This window comes from Anopheles bellator, chromosome 2 (assembly GCF_943735745.2).
Source record: "Anopheles bellator chromosome 2, idAnoBellAS_SP24_06.2, whole genome shotgun sequence".
Classification (NCBI taxonomy): Eukaryota; Metazoa; Arthropoda; class Insecta; order Diptera; family Culicidae; genus Anopheles; species Anopheles bellator.
This window is the reverse complement of record NC_071286.1, coordinates 35,131,641-35,148,911: the sequence shown is the minus strand read 5'-3', so window position 1 is coordinate 35,148,911 and position 17,271 is coordinate 35,131,641.

The window sequence follows — 17,271 nt, the reverse complement described above, 5'->3', positions numbered from 1 at the left end:
GACCGGAATTACTCCTGGGGCGGACCGGGGCAGCATAAATCAAACCGCGGTTGGCGTTTCTTTTGCGCCACCCGCCCAGGTGTGACAGTTTGTGCATACGCGGCAGCTGTTCCGGGTGAGGAACTGAAATTAATGCGCCGGCCCATGATCCAACTGCCAACATGACAACTCATTTGTCTGGAATTGGGTAGCCAAGCAAACAAATTAACTGATGACTGAGTGGGCGCGACTGGACTGGATTCGCTGGCGAATTCTTCGCTCGCAGGACGAGAGTTGTTATCCCGGATCCGCTCGCTCGGGAACCGGAACCGGGACACAATTAAGCACCCCCGGAACAACAGTTATTTACCGTTAATTGCTGGTTAAGTGTGAGTGAAAAATGAGCCCACAATTATTATGAACGAAGCCGACGGCCAGCGTATGCTAATTACAGTTCGCTGTCCGCATTCTCCTTGGTGGGGCGGATGTCCGCGTGTTTTATTTGCTACCGTTCCGCAGTGACATAACTACAGACCTGTGGCGCTTTCAAAGATAACAGTAGTGTCGATCGTGGGTACGATGTGATGCTCCGTTTCCACATGTACTGAAAGGTGTCCTGAACGTTCGCTAGTAATCGAGAACTATGTAGAAATCTCAGCCGGGACATTTTTTCTAACCTCAAATTGTTTCCATTATGTGTCAAATGGAGTTTGCATTATTCAATGCTGAATCACTTGCCCAAAAATATATTTCAAATTAAACTAAACAAGGCGTTTAAAGAATTCAAATTTTTTATTAGCAATTACCAAGTGCTAAGAAGTTTATTAATAACAAATACCAAAAAACAAGATACCATCAGAACTCACCTTACACACCTTAAACCGCAAAATTATAGTAACTCAGCAACGAGTTTACTAAAATTAGCGATCCGGTTCAAAGCGTTCAAATTAGTCTAAATCCATTTAGCAACATTTTTATTATTATTGAGCGATTGTCCCGATCCGGCATCTGGCAACAGTCCCACCAACTTCACTCTCACAGCTTGCGGTTTGTGACGCAAAGTGACAGCAGTCCTACTGAGTCGACTGACAGCGGAACAACGTTCAGCACTTCGCTTAAAGCAATTTCTTTTTTAAATTAATTCGTTTCTATTTTTCCACATTCTCATGCGTCATTAACGCCGCCGCCCGAGACGTTTGGAGCGGTTTCGAGTTTAAGCTTATCTTTAACTTTTCCATAGTTTCCGACGCAGATCCCTTCCCAGGCCAGCAAAGAGACCCGGCACGCCCTATCGTCCTGCGGAATCTTGTCCCAACCGAGGTAGGCAACCCCCAGCTCGCACACAATGGATCACAGTAATTGCCATTTCAATTAAGTTTTCCTGCTTAATCAGCAACGCCACCGCTTCGGCGGGCTCGGGTGATAAGAACTTTTTTACATCATTCCCCATTCGGCTTCGGCGGATTCGCCTGCCCTGCCCCGGGTGGCTCGGTGGCCCAGCCATCCTATCACTTTCGCCAAATTGGATTCGTGCCACTCATATCAAGCTTTGGCGCTACTTAACCACCGGCCGCCGACTCCGACACGGCGAGTGAGAAGTCCTTCCGTAGGGCCAACTACGGGTTCCGTCCCGTCGATGGTCGATAAACCAACTGTCAGGCGCCTGACGGCCCACCCAACCCAACCACGGTCTTCCCGGTGCTCGAGCTCGTCCCTGGGAGCCCTGGCACCCGACCGAAAACGGTTTTTCCTCAATTTATTCCGCAATTCGTTCGGCGCTGATAATGACTCTTTCTTGTCGACGACACCGCACTATCCATCTCCCTGCCGACCAAGATTATATCTTTTCGCTTGCACTTCGCCCGGAGTCTGGCCGACTTCGGAATTTGACTTCGCTTTTTATGTCCGGCTGTCTGTCTGTGTCCGCGTGCGCTGGCCATCGGCTTTCGAAGCCGTACGGACCCAAGTGTGGTTTCCACGGACGAAAAAAAGTCGCACTCGACGGCACCCCTTGACCGGTTCGTGGTATAGTTTGCTTTTTTGCTTACCCTCTGACCCGCACTGTGGCACCGTGGCACAACCGGCACACAATGCCTGCGAGGCTGGGAAAGAAAATGTAATCATTAGGACTTGCGTCGCCACCTTTTTCTGCGACCGCCGGGAACAGGTGCGTTTGCAGTTTCGATCAACTTACGGTGATTACTTCACTCGCCGTGCAGTGCGGAGCTTCTGCAGGCGAGACAAATTGACTACAGAGCCGATTGGTGGGTTCCAACTACTCAGTGGGCCGGAAACAGGTTTAGCCCCTAGCGGCCAGTTGTCGGTTTCTCGGGTCGGCCCGTCAGAAGATCGAGTTACTTGCGAAGGCAATCAGCACGGGCCGGCGATTGCTGAATCGTTACTTTGCACATCCTGGTGGCCCTGCGACTCTGCCTGTTGGGTTGCTTTCGACGGGCCAATTTTTCCGAACCCCAAAACTCATTAGCTTCCTGTCTCAGGAGCCGCCACGCCACGAAAGCATGCTGTCAAACACTTTTCATTCGCCGGCTAAGGATCTGTGCGATTTGTCTAAGGGAGAGCCTAAACCAGAGGAATTCTGGAACACTAAAGAAGAACATTAATACAGTTCCTTGCACTGAACGCACTGAAACGGATCCCGGTTCCAGCGCCGGAGCTTTTGTTGATTATTATTTGTTCGGTTCGCTTTCGGTGATATGAAACTTTGCTCATAACTCAATGCATTAGATCCGGCGAGAAATGTGTTACCGTGGCTCATCAGCAGCAATCCAAAATGAAGACATCCTTCGAGACGAACGATGATGTATGCACGTCGTCTCCTGTCGCACGCGAAACTTTTCACTCTCGTTTCCGGACCGGGCCAGGGACATAATGAAGGCACCAAATCCGCCAGATCGTGGAGACAACAGCAAATTTCGTCACATGTTCTATTCATTAGCCAGAATAAATTATGTTTTCCGAGCTACGAGCTACGGCCCCTTCTTCGGGACAGATGCAACACGCGGTAATGATTCGCTTTAGCCGTCGTGATACAAGTTTGATAATTGTCGACGGCAACCTTCGGAACCGCCCCGCCCCCACGCAGGCGGATCGAGTGTGCAGATGTTCCGCCTTGGCTGGCGAAGATTTTCTGCTCGGCATGAAACTTGCTCTTGCGCCGCGACAAGGATATCGGTTCTCGAGCTAAACTTCTGCGACGTTTCAAGATTGCGGCCGTTTTGATGGCCGGACGATGACGGGGCGTTGAAAATAATGGGTGACGACGATCAGCGACGGTGACATCGCGGTGTCAGGGAGCCGAGCCCGGCGGAGAAACTTTACACGCCCGGGAGCCGAGCCGGGGCCGGGATGAAAGGTGCCGAGTGACGTCGCTGCATGCGCCCATGAGATCACCGTTTGGCGTAATAAGAAGTTTTCATTGCGCGCTTGCCGTAAATAAATTAACACTGAAATTCTAACAAACAATTAGCCAAAGCTTGGCATAAACGAAACAATTTACGGTCGCACTGAGCGGCGAGCGCGCCCCGTAGAATGAACTCTCCGGAACGCCAGGTACGGGGCTGGTGAAACTTTTACTTCGCACTTTTCGACATCATTTCGACATCGCCCGGCAGGTGTAAGTGAAAGTGCTTTTCGCCGCTCTTCATTGACGTGTACATTGGCTGCGTGCACAATTTCCGTAAAGTTGCACTTAACACGCGGAAACCGAAGGTGGCAAATCGTAAAATTAGCCACCTGTGCTCCGTTCCGAGCGCACACTGTTCAATGCAAGGGCTTTGTTTCTATTGACCCATGGATCGGAACCGTAAGTTATAATGATTTTGGTCACATGCACACACATTAGTTTGGTGATTTAATCACATAATCAAGCGCGAGGAAAATTCGATTTGGCCGTTAAGTTGTATTGGACAAGCGAACAAATGTATAGAGTAGAATCGAACCGTTTATAGCTAGTTTATGATCCGAACTGTTTTCAGTAACAACAAAATTCATACCAGATACCTTGCAACAAAATAGAAACTCTTGCAACACTTGTTTGAGAAGCATGTAAGAAGCTAAGCATCGTAAAAGCTGTGATATTATCGGGTCATAAAAATCAAATCAATCATACTGTTCACTAAACTATCGGTGGAACACAATATTTATTTATCACAACTGAAAAGACGAAAACAAAAGAAGGCAACCAATTTAGGAACTGATAAATGACTATGAAGCGATTAGTGATAAGGTCAGTTATTAAGTCATATTGCGTATACTGCACAACGCAACCATACTCAAGGATCGGGCGGACAGGAGAACAACACGTAGCTTTCGGACAGATAACACCCAAGAACTCAGAACTGATAAGGGTAACAAAATCGAACATTCTGTAGGCACGATCAATCATATCCTTCTAGTGCAGTTTAATGCAGTTTAATCCTAGTGCAATCCTTAATTGCAGTTTAAGGCAATCGCAAACCTAAATTGAGAACATCAGCATTAAGAACTCGAAATGAAGCCCGAGAGTCAGATTATTGATTAACAGCAAAATATCACGAATGACACTGTGCAACCGGTGCAAACTTACAATCAGTGGACGGACACCCAATTTGATCCGTTTCGAAGTGAAGTTAATGTAAAACTCTGTCAAACACTGCCTTGAAGTCAGTATGAATTCTAGCAACCCAAATGCTGTTGGCCGAAATTAAACCAAAAAATTAGTAAACCGCATGACATTAACAGAAAATCAGACATTATAAAGCATGAAAGGATAATTGGCACCAAATTATTTTAAAATATTAGAAAGAGCCTTAGACTCTCGCCGCAGGATTTTAAAGCAAATGTATCATCATAAGCTTTGTAACGTAATTTCCAGTCGCAAAGTCGCAGCCAGACGCATGGTTCATGCAAATCGAAAACAATTTCTTAGAGAGGAACTATCCAAAAGTGAACTGGTCTACATCACGCAAACGTCTACGCCACAAAAAAAAAAAACACGTTCGTGGCCACCAACGAGCCACACCCCGATGGATGTTTAGTGGTAATAGAAACATGATCACCGAAGCATTTGATGTAAGCACACGCGCGAAAGATTTATGTTGAACGTCGCGAACGTTTTTGAAACAGGTAGCAAACGGCCCGCAATCAATTACCGGCGGCAGGACCCATTTGATATGAGAAATGTGCCGCCGTGTCCGCCAACGGGACCGTGTGTGCCCGAAATGGACTCTAGCTTCGTTTTTAATTCCTGCTCTCGGTTTATGGTGTTGCCAGCGGAAAAGTGCCACCCAACTATGGCAACTATGGAGAGGGAGAAAAAATGGTGAAATTCCCGTTTCGCTATTCATTACACCAACGTGACGCTGGCAGTGCCCGTTGAGGCCACAAACACACAGGTGGGCGAAAGCGCTTCAGCGCGGGAACGGCGCCGTGGAAGGAAGCTTTCAAAGGATGCGCCACGTGTTACAACGCACCCCGGGACAATGTATGGAAAACCATTGTTTTCCCATCACTTCCGGGTGGGTCCCCGGGCCGACCACAGCCAGCGAGCAGACCTCGCACGATAGAGTATCTAGTCTGCCGGAGCTCACTGGAGCTGGAGCTGGGGGTGGATGGTTGCCAACGTTATCACCAACGTCAGCAACCGGCGTGCGATAACAACGAAAAAACAGGTACGATACAAAACAACAGCCGAGTATGACATAAATACTGAATAATTCATGGAGTGCTAAGCCGTGAAATTTGAATGCCTTTTTAATATAAAAGCCGTGCGTTGTTTTTTGCACCTTCTCATCGGGTGCCCCATTATCGTGACTAGCGCCACTATCTGGCGGTTTTTATCATTCGCGCGCCTGGCAGCCGGCAGCGAAGACCCGTTTTATTCCTTGACACGCCTCGGTGGCGGAACGTTGGCGGAACTGACAGATCAGACAAGCCCGAGCGCACTTGGAGCAGCGTCAGCGCCACTTTCAGCAAATCAACCACCTGAATGCCGGTTCCGGGGCTCCGGGTCCCCTCCGTGCCCTGCTCCGGTGCGACGCTCTTACGGAGTTTATATAAATCCATAAATCAGATTTTTGTTTTGCTGCTCCGCAGGCGATGTTTCGGGCGCGAAGAGCTCCCCGGGAACCGGGAATCCCAGGTCGGGTGCTATGCTGCGGCGGTCGTGGGTCCGCTTTCCGCTTGTCACACCATCTTGACGACGCTCTCCGGAATCTCCTCCCGCTGGTGACGAGTTGCCATAATATGTGAAGTCACGACGCTAGATTCGAATTCTTCCGTTGGGTCCCGCACGGGGCGCCCGACAAACGGTTGTACGTCATTTCGAAACACTTTTTGATTAGACACCACCCAAAACATTTTGATTACATTCTGACGGTGGCGAAATCCGCAACGTTGTGACGGCAACGGGGGCAACATAATTGCGCATTCTAACCCGAGACTCGCGGGTGGCATAATTTTGATTAATTCTTCGTGATTGTGACATTGTTTCGGTGGGACCAAATTGTGCGTCCCACGGCGCGCTAGCACCATCCTTCGCTTTCCTGGCCGGAGCAGCGACAGCATTACATCACCGTTGGGAGCGCCCTTCGGTGTGGGTTTATCAAACACTGGTGGGGTTTGTAGAAAAACATGGAAAAGGCGAAAACCTGCACCGTCGATTGATATTCATTAATTAAACCGTCCGCGGACTTTTATTTTGAGCTGTCCTATAAAAACCCGCACGCCCGCGTATGGTGCGAGTCAATGAAGGACACGGTGGACAGTAAAAAATGGGTATAAAAATAAATAATTGCCAGATCGGCACGGTGCCGGGCGCCATTTTGTGTTTACGGTCGGCCGTCCGCCCAGAAATCAGCCATGTTCCCCGATAACGATGGGCATCGTTCATGCAACAGCAAACTAACTGTGACGGGGGAAAAGTGTTCGGCAAAAAAGCACCGATCCCAGCCTAAACCCGTACCGTGCTTATGACTTTATCGGCCCACGTACACCAGGACAGGAGTTCTTGTTTTTTTTTTTCATCCGTGCCATCCGCTTCGCATGATGCTGCATTTCACTTCACATCGAAACTGGCACATCACACATCCGTGCCGAGGGAAGGAAATGTAAAAATATTCGAAGCGATATCGTAGTTCTGGGGCGGGCAGTCGGAAACTTTGGCGAATCCGGTGCCGAGCCGCCGACCAAACAAATGGGTCCATCAAATAAATCTCCGATTTATAGCACTAAATCAAGGCTCTAACTCATCACACGGAAGCGCACTAAAACTCGGCCATTTATTTATACACCCACTGGTGGTGTTGCTCTATCCGCTGTTCTCTCTCTCTCTCTTTCTCTCCATCTCTCTTTCTCTCTCTTTCTTTTTTTAAGCACTTTCCCTGGCCATTGATAACCGTTACATTGGAAACATTTTTCATTTCTCGTTTTTTCGGAGCCTTATCAGCCTTATGCGCACCATTTGTAAAGTGTTATGTTGTAAACGATTTTTATGCAAAATTCAGTGAGAGTACACCCACGGTTTGGTGTTCATTTATAAAAACCGTTCGCTTGCACAGTTTGTTCGAAACTTTGTACATACATCATGTGTTAGTTATTTAGTTTATACTGTTCAGCTTAAACTTCATCGTTTTGTGATTTATTGTGTAGATTTTAATTGATTTGAGCTCATTTAATTCGGTGATTTAATTGGTTTCAAATCATTCGTGATTGTGACAAGTTTATCTACTTTTGTATATTGTATTAACTCTAGATTTGAACCAGTCTTTGAACATCCTAAAAATGTTTACAATATGAATTTAAAAAAATTAAAGCGTTCAAAGGCATTGCCAAATAAGTAAACAATGAATAGTTTACGGTTTGTCAGTCACAATTACTGATTATTGTAGTGCAATTTTAACACCACTTGCATACAGAAATCGTAGTTGATAAATCATCTTCGAGTGGTTCTTGCTTGGAAATCTGTAAAATTCTGGACCACGTTCTTCTGCTAATCGGAACAGAAAGTTTCTCCGTGAGATATTTCATTTTGTTGCATTTTGTACGGTATCCCGCTTTTTATTCTGGCTAAATCTAGACTATTGGAAAGCACCTGAAGTGGCCATCTGGAACAAGATTTCCCTGTGCTGATTTGTTGCGTTTTGATCAGTGGCATCACGCCGAATTTGGTTCTTTTATAACACGATAACGGTTCAAGTAATTTCTTAGCAACTTTATCAATTCTAACGTGGCTATGTTTTTCAACTTATATAAGTACTTTTAGATCTTAAGTGTGATTTTTGAATCGCGAAAGGACAATTACAATTTTACCCCTCATGGCATTTATTTAAAAAAGTTCCATTATTCGCTAAAGGGCTTGGTGCATTTGTAGCATCCGTTTTGAAGCAGTTTTCACTGTTTTCAATCAATTTATCTCAAACTGATGGTGATGAACTGATTTATCCCAAATCAACTTGATGCACTGTCCGTGTTCGAAGTGACATCTTTCGGAAGAAACCGAATGAATCGCTGCAACGCGGACGGATGAATGAATGGATTAATTAAGGCCAATTATTGTATTTACTTTTATCCCATTTTACTGTTTCATACTCCTGTGTTTATTGAAGTAGTTTGAATCCTGTATTCCGAATTTTAAAATTCGCATCAACCGATACGAGCACATTTCTGTGTCTCCGTTGTATTACTCAAATAAAACCAATGTACAGTTTGCGCAAACAGTGAACCGCCAGAAGCGACGCTTATCGAGATAAATCACAGTGCTGAAGCGGCCACGTTGTCACAATGTGACTGTTGGGCTCCGGGTGCCGTAGCAACTTCGCACTGCTTGCACTGCTTGTCGCGATAAAAATAATCATTCTTATCTGGGATTTGCGTAACGCATAATGCGCCACCGCTGCGCCATGCAGCAGCCCGCCGGCCGATGCAACCTCGCATCGAGCGGCGAGTGGTATTGTTGCAATGCTTTTCATAACTTCCAACATCAGAGAGCATCAGCGGGGGGCAAAAAAGCATCACACCCAGCATAGCTCCTTGCACGATCCGGAACCGGAGATAATGGCGAGCCCGTCACGGGACGGCCAGGCGCGAACATGTTGACTAACCGCGATCCCATCTCATCCCACGTGTGTGGTGGCCATTCGCGCGATGAATGCGGTTTCAGTGCCATCGAGTTGAATAAACGAATCAGGTGACGACAGCGGACGGGCAACCGGATGTCATCGTGGAGGCTCCCGAACCGGTGGCCAAGCAGCGCCTCCAGGCTCCGGGGATGATGCGCGTTTTCATAATGAGCCCTGCGATAAGACGTGAGGCTCAGCGTACGGTAATGGCAGCATTGTGTGTACCGTCGCCGTTCGTCCTTTCCTGCTGGGGCCATAGAGAGATAGAGAGAGAGAGAAAAATTCTAAACCCACCGAGGCTGTTAAAGGGGCTGCACCGCACGATGAATGCGCGTCACACGTGAGTGTGGCCACGTGTTTGCTGTAACCGGAAGTGGTTTCGGAGGGAAAGAAAAAACCCGAAGCGATGCAATATTTACCATTTAATTCAAACATAATCATGATCAGCCATTATGCGAACCTCGGAGCAGATGATGAAATGGCACAAAACTACGACTCGCTACCGAGCGGTAGTGGCAGCAATTTTCTAATGGAAAACGGAGTGTGCTACTGCAAAGTTGCTCGCGCCAGAGGTCCGTGCGCCGGTTCCGTCCCGGTTCCGTGTTATTGTAGGCCCCATTGTGCCACTCGCATATCATCCGCTTAAAATGCTTTTCCAAAACATCAAACTCTCGTGAGATCCGCCTGGCCGGCTGCTACCGGCTCACCGTGGCCCGGCAATCGGCACACATCCACACGCAAAGAGGAGTGTCCATGTGTGCGTACACCTTCCCCGTTGCCCGGCATTCCCAGAAAACCCGTGAGGAATCACATTGTTCCCACCTAATCCGGGCGAAATTCGTGCCCGGTTTTAGATGGACCAGCGACACGGTATGGCGGGGTCTGGTGCAGCCAGGCGCGAGGACAAGGTACTCCATTACTCACTGGCCAGCAGGAGGACCAGCAGGTTTGGGGCGCCAGGTTAATGGAAGTGGATCCTTCCCGGTTGGAAATTAGCCGGCACCGGAGCAGCGACATCGTCGTGCCGTGTGTTTGCGAGCAGGCTTAGAGAGAGAGAGCCCGAGAGCGAACGAGACAGAAAATGGCAACATCTCACTAAATCGGTGTCGGTGCGTTAACTGACGTCGGCAGCAGCAGCAACGGAAACGAAAGGCGTCCTGGACCCGGGCCAAGCACCAGCTGCCGGCGGCTAGCGAAACGGCACCCCAGCGAATGAGACAAACGCCTGGCTTATGTTTACACTTAATCCGCCCAGGCCAGGAGCCAGAGGACCGACCGTCCGGAAGGGGGTCTGTCATCCCAGGTGAGGCGCACCTGGAAAAAGTCATTTGAAAGCGCAGCACAACAGCAAGAAAAAAACGAGACAGGAATTGAAAAGAGGAGCGCATAAAAGCATCGCCGCAACGCGATGACGACAGCGCCGCTGCACATCCGGTCGGTGCCAGATCCTGGCCTGTGGGCGCGGGAGAGGCGGGCTATAAATATGATACATCATCCGAACGCTGGCCGACCGACCGGCCCGCAGGATCGCTAGGTTACACCATGGCGGCGTCGGCTCTGAATTGGCGAAAAAGAAGATTGCTTCCCACATTTCGGGTTGCGCGGGTTGCAGTCGCTTGCGCATTGCCAGGACCTGCCACCGCCCGTCGGGACGCCTCCTGTTTGGACAAAGCGAAACTCCATTAATGTCCATCATCTGTCAACTCATCATTTTCTACTTAATTTTAATAACAAAGAAAAATATTATTTCACCACTGCACCCTGGGCCACTTGGAGGTTGCACTTTTCCGTTCCGCCTCGGCTCACACATCGGGCACTCGGGCATACACACTAGTGTGCGGCCATGTGCAAGTCATCGGTAAAAACCCGGCAGACCCAAAAAGGCAGACATCTTTCACGCGCCACCGTTTCAAAGGAGCAAACGGAGAGCCCCAGAATAGAACCCATTCTGGGGTCCTTACTGGTGTGTGCGTGCAATCCATCGTTGTGGTGGGCCGGGTTGGCGCTTTTCTTTAATGAGCCGTAATGGCGAATGGCGATGGGCGGAAACGGAACCGTTCACGAGGCAGCGCCGTCTTTTTTGCCGTCTCCACATGGGCCATGGGGTGGCATGAGCAAACATGCTTTTCGCTGACGATGGCTGAGTGTGTATCGACGGGTTCGAGATCATGTCCCGACACACTGCCACCTCGGTGGCCGCTCGTTTCAATAGGAAACTGCTTATTTGAACAGGAAATGGATGAGTTATTGTTGCCATATTTACCGAATATAACCAGTTTCTCGTCGGATCGGGTCGTTAGGAAGAAATCTGTTTACCAACTCCGTACTCCTCGGAAGGAGAACGAAAGCAGTTAACTAATTTGTGGAGATTTGTGGCTCCAGACCTTGCAACTTCGATAAAAATGAAGTAAAAAAGGCCAACTCAAGTATGGTCATATGTTCAAGATTTTAGACGACTTTGGCACATGATTTATTGCATAGAGCTATCGGAATGTTTAGGGTACACTACAAAGTGTAGCCTGTTCGAGTATTGTAGTAAATATGTGAGGTTTGATGAAAAGTGAGCTAGACTTAACTTATTATTAACTCTGAGTTTAAATAACCACGTATCAAAGGACTGTATATTCGAGTGTCTGTTAAGTTATTTTTGGTGCGCACTCTTTGTAAGTTGTAAGTCAAGTGGCATTAGTTAAAGAAAATGAGCTGTAAAGAACCAGGTCAAAACTACCATAAACCCCTTCTAATTACTTAACTTTAAGGATTTTGTTGTGTCTTAATATTATTAGAAATTAACAATACAACGATGGTGTTAATAGTTTGGACAGTGACAGTTTATGCCTTCCACTAAATAACATTTCTCCCACCTCTGTATCACCTAAATTTGAAAATATTTAGCAATGGTTCGGCTTGTTTAACACAAAACATGATTTCATGTACCCATTGGCTAATCTACCTGAATACACTGACATGCTGGACCATGTTCACAACAATTTGCCGTTGGGTGCCGGAATTTTAATCGAAAACAGATGTTAAAGTGCTCGGCTTAACTGATGCGATTGTTAGAGCGTAGGGTCATGCCGCCAGCTAAATAAAACTTGCAACATGTTCCAGGCATTCGATCACGGTTATTCGGTGGCATTAAATGACAACATAAAAAACCAACGCATCTGCTACAAAAATAAAAATTAAAAACAGGTAAGCTATTGAAGCCATTGATTACAAGTAACAAACAATCGTCGCAAATAGAGCGGTAAGCTGTTCTTCATCACCGACGAATCGAACTAGCGTAAAATACTAATTCAAACTTAATTTGTGTCGTGTCTGCACTGAAACTTTTGCTTTCAACAAAAAAATGTATCAATAGCCAGTAAGGAATTTAAAAAATGGAAATGGTTGAGCGATATTAATCGTTTGGCATTTACTGATGTGTTGAATAAGTCGGAGCCTCTACGATATCCTGTATTTTTTCTACGATTTCAGGTGTTGTATCGGTTTTTTGACGTTTTTGACATGGATCGTCTTGAAGGCTAGTACGACCACGTTTAGAAAACCCCCTTTAAACCCCCTAATTAAAGGCGAAAAGTCCTTATACACTTTAAATATTAGTTCATAAATTTCCTTTGCTTTTAAAACATCAAAAAAGGAAAATTCAATCACTGCACGATACTTTAAATTGTACATTTAAAAAAATACTATGTCACGTCGCTACTAAATGGATTGTAAAAAACAGAATTAAGTGAATCGATTAACAGAATCGATTGAAATGAAACTTCTTATACGTCCACATGAAGACTGTACCAACGTAACAAAAAAAAGGCTCGTAGTAGCGCCCTCTGTTCGGAACGTAGCCACAAACTCGGTGCTCCGAACTTTTTGAACACCTTAGTACATCATGTCACAACTCCTTAACTAACAAAAGAAAATCCATGTCGAAGTTCGAAGGTTAGAATCCCCCAGGGAACAGAAAAACGCACCGACACCGAGTCTGCAGATGCAGCCATCAAATAAGTTTCGACCGTTTCTGTCACTGCGATGGCGTGACCGAATTCCGCCGGTCCGAACTCTAACAGGACACTAATTGCTTCACTTTCTTGCCACAGCCCGCGGAGCATGCCGTGACACATGTGAATTTTCATCTCAACCTGACGACCGTCGACGAGAAGCTCCAAATCATTCCGACTGACAACACACTATTCATCTCTCCCCATCACTGTCAACTCCGGTGAAGGTGCAGGCGCCAAGAACTGCGATAAGATGCCGTATGGTACAGCTTTGAAGCGCAGTCTTTCAAGTCCCTTCTCGTCAAACAGAAAAAAAAATCTACCGACCCTCGTGCTGCTTTAAGTTAACCTAATATCAATGGTCTGCAACGATCGATTTCCATGGCAGGGCCACTAACAAGAACAACCTTTCCGGATGCTGGTAGTTGAGAGTTTTTACTCTAAATTTCGCACCACAGGCGCCAGGATGTCCGTGCAAGATTGTTATTTCTCGTGGCCGTGCACCCTCCGAAACAACAGCCACATGGGCACGATTCAAACCCCGCCAACGGGTTTCCGCCGGCAATGATGCGGCGCGATGATGATGATGATGGTGCAGTTGATAGTCCGCGGTTCTCACGTTCAGCGTCTGGCTGACGTCTACTCGGCCAGGCCGCGTGGCGGTTCCTTGCCGCTGTCGGCGGCAATAGACACAGATGCACAATGAAGCTGATGGCAGAGCGACGACGCCACCGTTGTCACCGTTGTTGGTGTCAGTTTTTCGTCGTACTCGCACACATGAATTATAGAGACCGTGGCCATAACACCCGTCAGGCTCCCGTTTTCCCTGGTGCAGCCTACACCCGGGGCTCGTACGACGGACCATGTGCCGTTTGCTAGTTGATTGTTTGCCCATTCAGCAGAAGAGAGTGCCGGAGCCAGAGTGCCAGAGTGTTTCCTATTGTGCGCAGGTGTAGGATGCGAGTGTTTGCCATCCGGAGACGATGCATTTATCTTCCACCCTCACACACATCCATTGCTTGCCGTCTGATTAAATATCTCACATGTGAAAAATCGCACGGCCCCCACGCGGGAGGCGCACAGGGACCTGCGGCGCAGGGACCTGCGGCACAGGGACCTGCGCTCATTTTCTCCGCTCGCTCCGCGAGTGCTTGACTACTTACGGCGTAATGTGGGATGAGCGTGATAAGCGAGCGCAAAGCGAGCAAATTTCCCGTCATCTTGCATTGTTGTTATGCTGCAGCGCATATGCTCCGCGAACGACGGTGATGATTTATTTTATTCCGTTCCCATCATCCAGCGCTCGGCGCGCTTTTAAAGCTCCACACATCGTTGCTCCCAATTTGGTCGCATCCTGTCGCGGAAGCTTTTCACCGGAAGTGAAGCGTCGGAAAGGGTTTTTAGTGCGAAGTCGCCAAAAATAAAACGAAGAATCGCAAAATTAATGACAGGCATCGATGAGAGTCATTCGTTTTAATGCAAACCGCCGCTGGAGCGAATTTACGGCGGTGACGTAAAATCGGTTCAATCAGCCAGCCAGACTGGCGGTCCAACAACCCATTCTAATCAGCGATCGTTGCGGTGTCGCCGGAGCGCAATGCGTGTGCGATAACGATCCACTGACGTTGATAAATAAAGCCATTAATTTCCACTTAGTATTGATTTATAATTACAATATCAAACGCTATCTTCAAACGTTATCGGAACGTTTCGGTCGCTGGCGTCGTTAATTTGTTAAATCAGAAAACGGTCATCAATCGCAATCGCGAGTGTGTTGTCTCACGAATTAATTTACACATACACTAACACGCACGGATCCCCAAAGGACGCAAAGGAACTCCCTGCGGTCGCCTGACAGGGCGACGTTCGCGTTCGACTAGGCGCTGGACGTTCATTTCTCATGCCCGACAGCTTATGGACAACATAAATCACATCATAGCGCTGACAGGCAGGCACCTTCACCTTCACTCGAGACCCCGGCCGGCCAAAGGGGCTGGCCACATGCAAACAAAGGACCGCATCGCTGACCATCACCGCTTCCTTTGGCATCATTAGGACAGTCGATTGTCTAAAGAATAAGGGATTGGCCCGGAGCCGGGCAAGGTTTGGCCAAATGGATAACCCAGGAAGTAACGGGAAGAAGGGGCAAAAAAGAAGCAGAAGCAACACAACAAAATGGCTACATCGGGCAGGGTCTCAAAATCATTTATCCCCGTGTGGGCGACGTGTGCGGATTTCGCAACCGCGATCTATCTAGCGCAAGGCGGGCGCACACATCCTTGCGTTACGCCACGCTCCCGGTGCCGGTGGAAAGATTTGATCAGCGCGGTACGTGACACCCGGACCCAGTGACAGTGTTGGGAGGAGTGTGTACTTCGGGCGTCCGTATGCTCGGTAAATTAAGTTGAGCACCATCGAGTCGCCGGTCGCCCGGTTTCCCCAGAATCCGGCCAGCTAATGACTGGAAGAGGAAAGATAACTTCGCTACAGCGAACAGAAGTCATTTGTTGATTGCATTTGTAGCTTCTTCGCCACCGCCGCCGCCATTCGCCTGCAGCCGTCGTCCACGGTAGTAAGCAGATCGATCGGAAGCCATCCGTCTACATCAACAAGACGCTCCGACGCTCCGGTGCTCCGGGCTGCGCAACTCGTCCGTCCGGGCAAAGTCGCCGGACGACAGTAAGTTTGCTGCCAACGTCGATCCAGGATGCAGCTAAATGGGACTTTTATCCCTGCCTACCCCTGCACGTCCGCCTGCCGCACGAGAGTCCTGCAGACCGACCGGGAGCCGAAGCGCTGGCCACTGGATTCCGGCTGGGAAAGGAAATTAAACCGGTCATGCTTCGGTAGTTTAGATAACGATAATAGCTGGTGACTAAAATCTTTCTTCATCTCCACGGCAAACTCATCTACGGCTCGACCCGCGCCCCTGTCCGAGCGGGCGAGCCATTTGTTCCCAGTGACAAACGCTGATGGGGCTTCGGTTACCTCGTTTCTCGAAGAAAGTGGCTCAAACTACCCGGCCCCGGCGCACGGATGATACCGAAACGGACGGTGGCCGGTGGCCGGCGAGTAGCGAGGTGTCATGTAACGGGATTTCTGGTTTGTTTCTGTTCAATCTTGATCCTTTCGCTCCGGGAACCGGCCACAAATTAAATCAACGGTTCGGAGGGAAAAGTTTACTTGGCAAACTTGGCACACACTTTTAGCCTCATGATTTCTCATATCTCTTGCCATTAAGAATGGTTCTAGCCGGACGTCGCAGGGCAGGGAATGGTTGAACAAATCTTTTCTCCCCGCCACCGGAACCGGAAGCCCGGGCGTTGGATACCTTAATGCGGCGGGTAAGAAGACGCAGGAAGATGTGTGGGTTAACGGAACTGATCGGAGTCATTATCGGGAGCTGGATACGTAAATGGGACACTGGATGTGCTCGTAAGAAATTGGTTAATGACTGACCGACTATCGACGAAGACCAGTTCAGTGCGAGAGTAGATTTTTTGTTTGCTATTCTTATAAACTGCGAAACGGTACAAAGAAACAATGATTACATAATTGCGTTTTTAAATTAAGTAAGTAACAAATACAAATAAACACCAACGAATGTTTAATAAAATGCATCTTCTCTCCATTAGGCTTAATTTTAAAATTTAGTTTAATGAGAAATTGAATAAATTGGTAAGGGAAGGAACTGTTACCAAACAAATGTTGTTGAAATAAATATAAAAACAATTACGACAACAATTATAGTTTATTGCAATAGTTTAGTTCATTTTCAATAACATTTCGCAAAAGTTGTTCCATGGAGTTTGACGCCGGTGTTTCACTGCAACTGCCGCTATCAGTTATCAACGAACAAGCAGATTGATTTTGAACAACTCATATTAGTACCCAATCGATTACAATGCAATTGCTAGTAAAAGTGTTTGGTCTTCCTGAAAGAATATACTATACATTGATGCGATATCCAAGCCAATATTGATCGTCATCAATAGATATTTGAATAAAAGTAATACCATCATTTGCTTTTCTAGTGAGTTCAGTTAGACCAGTCAATGGACCAAGATACTGGATGGATTGGATGGACTTGATGGATTAAAATATACTTTATAACGTATGTGCTTTTAAATATGTGAAATGTGCACAGTCAAAAAAAATTGAAAAACGAACGGAAG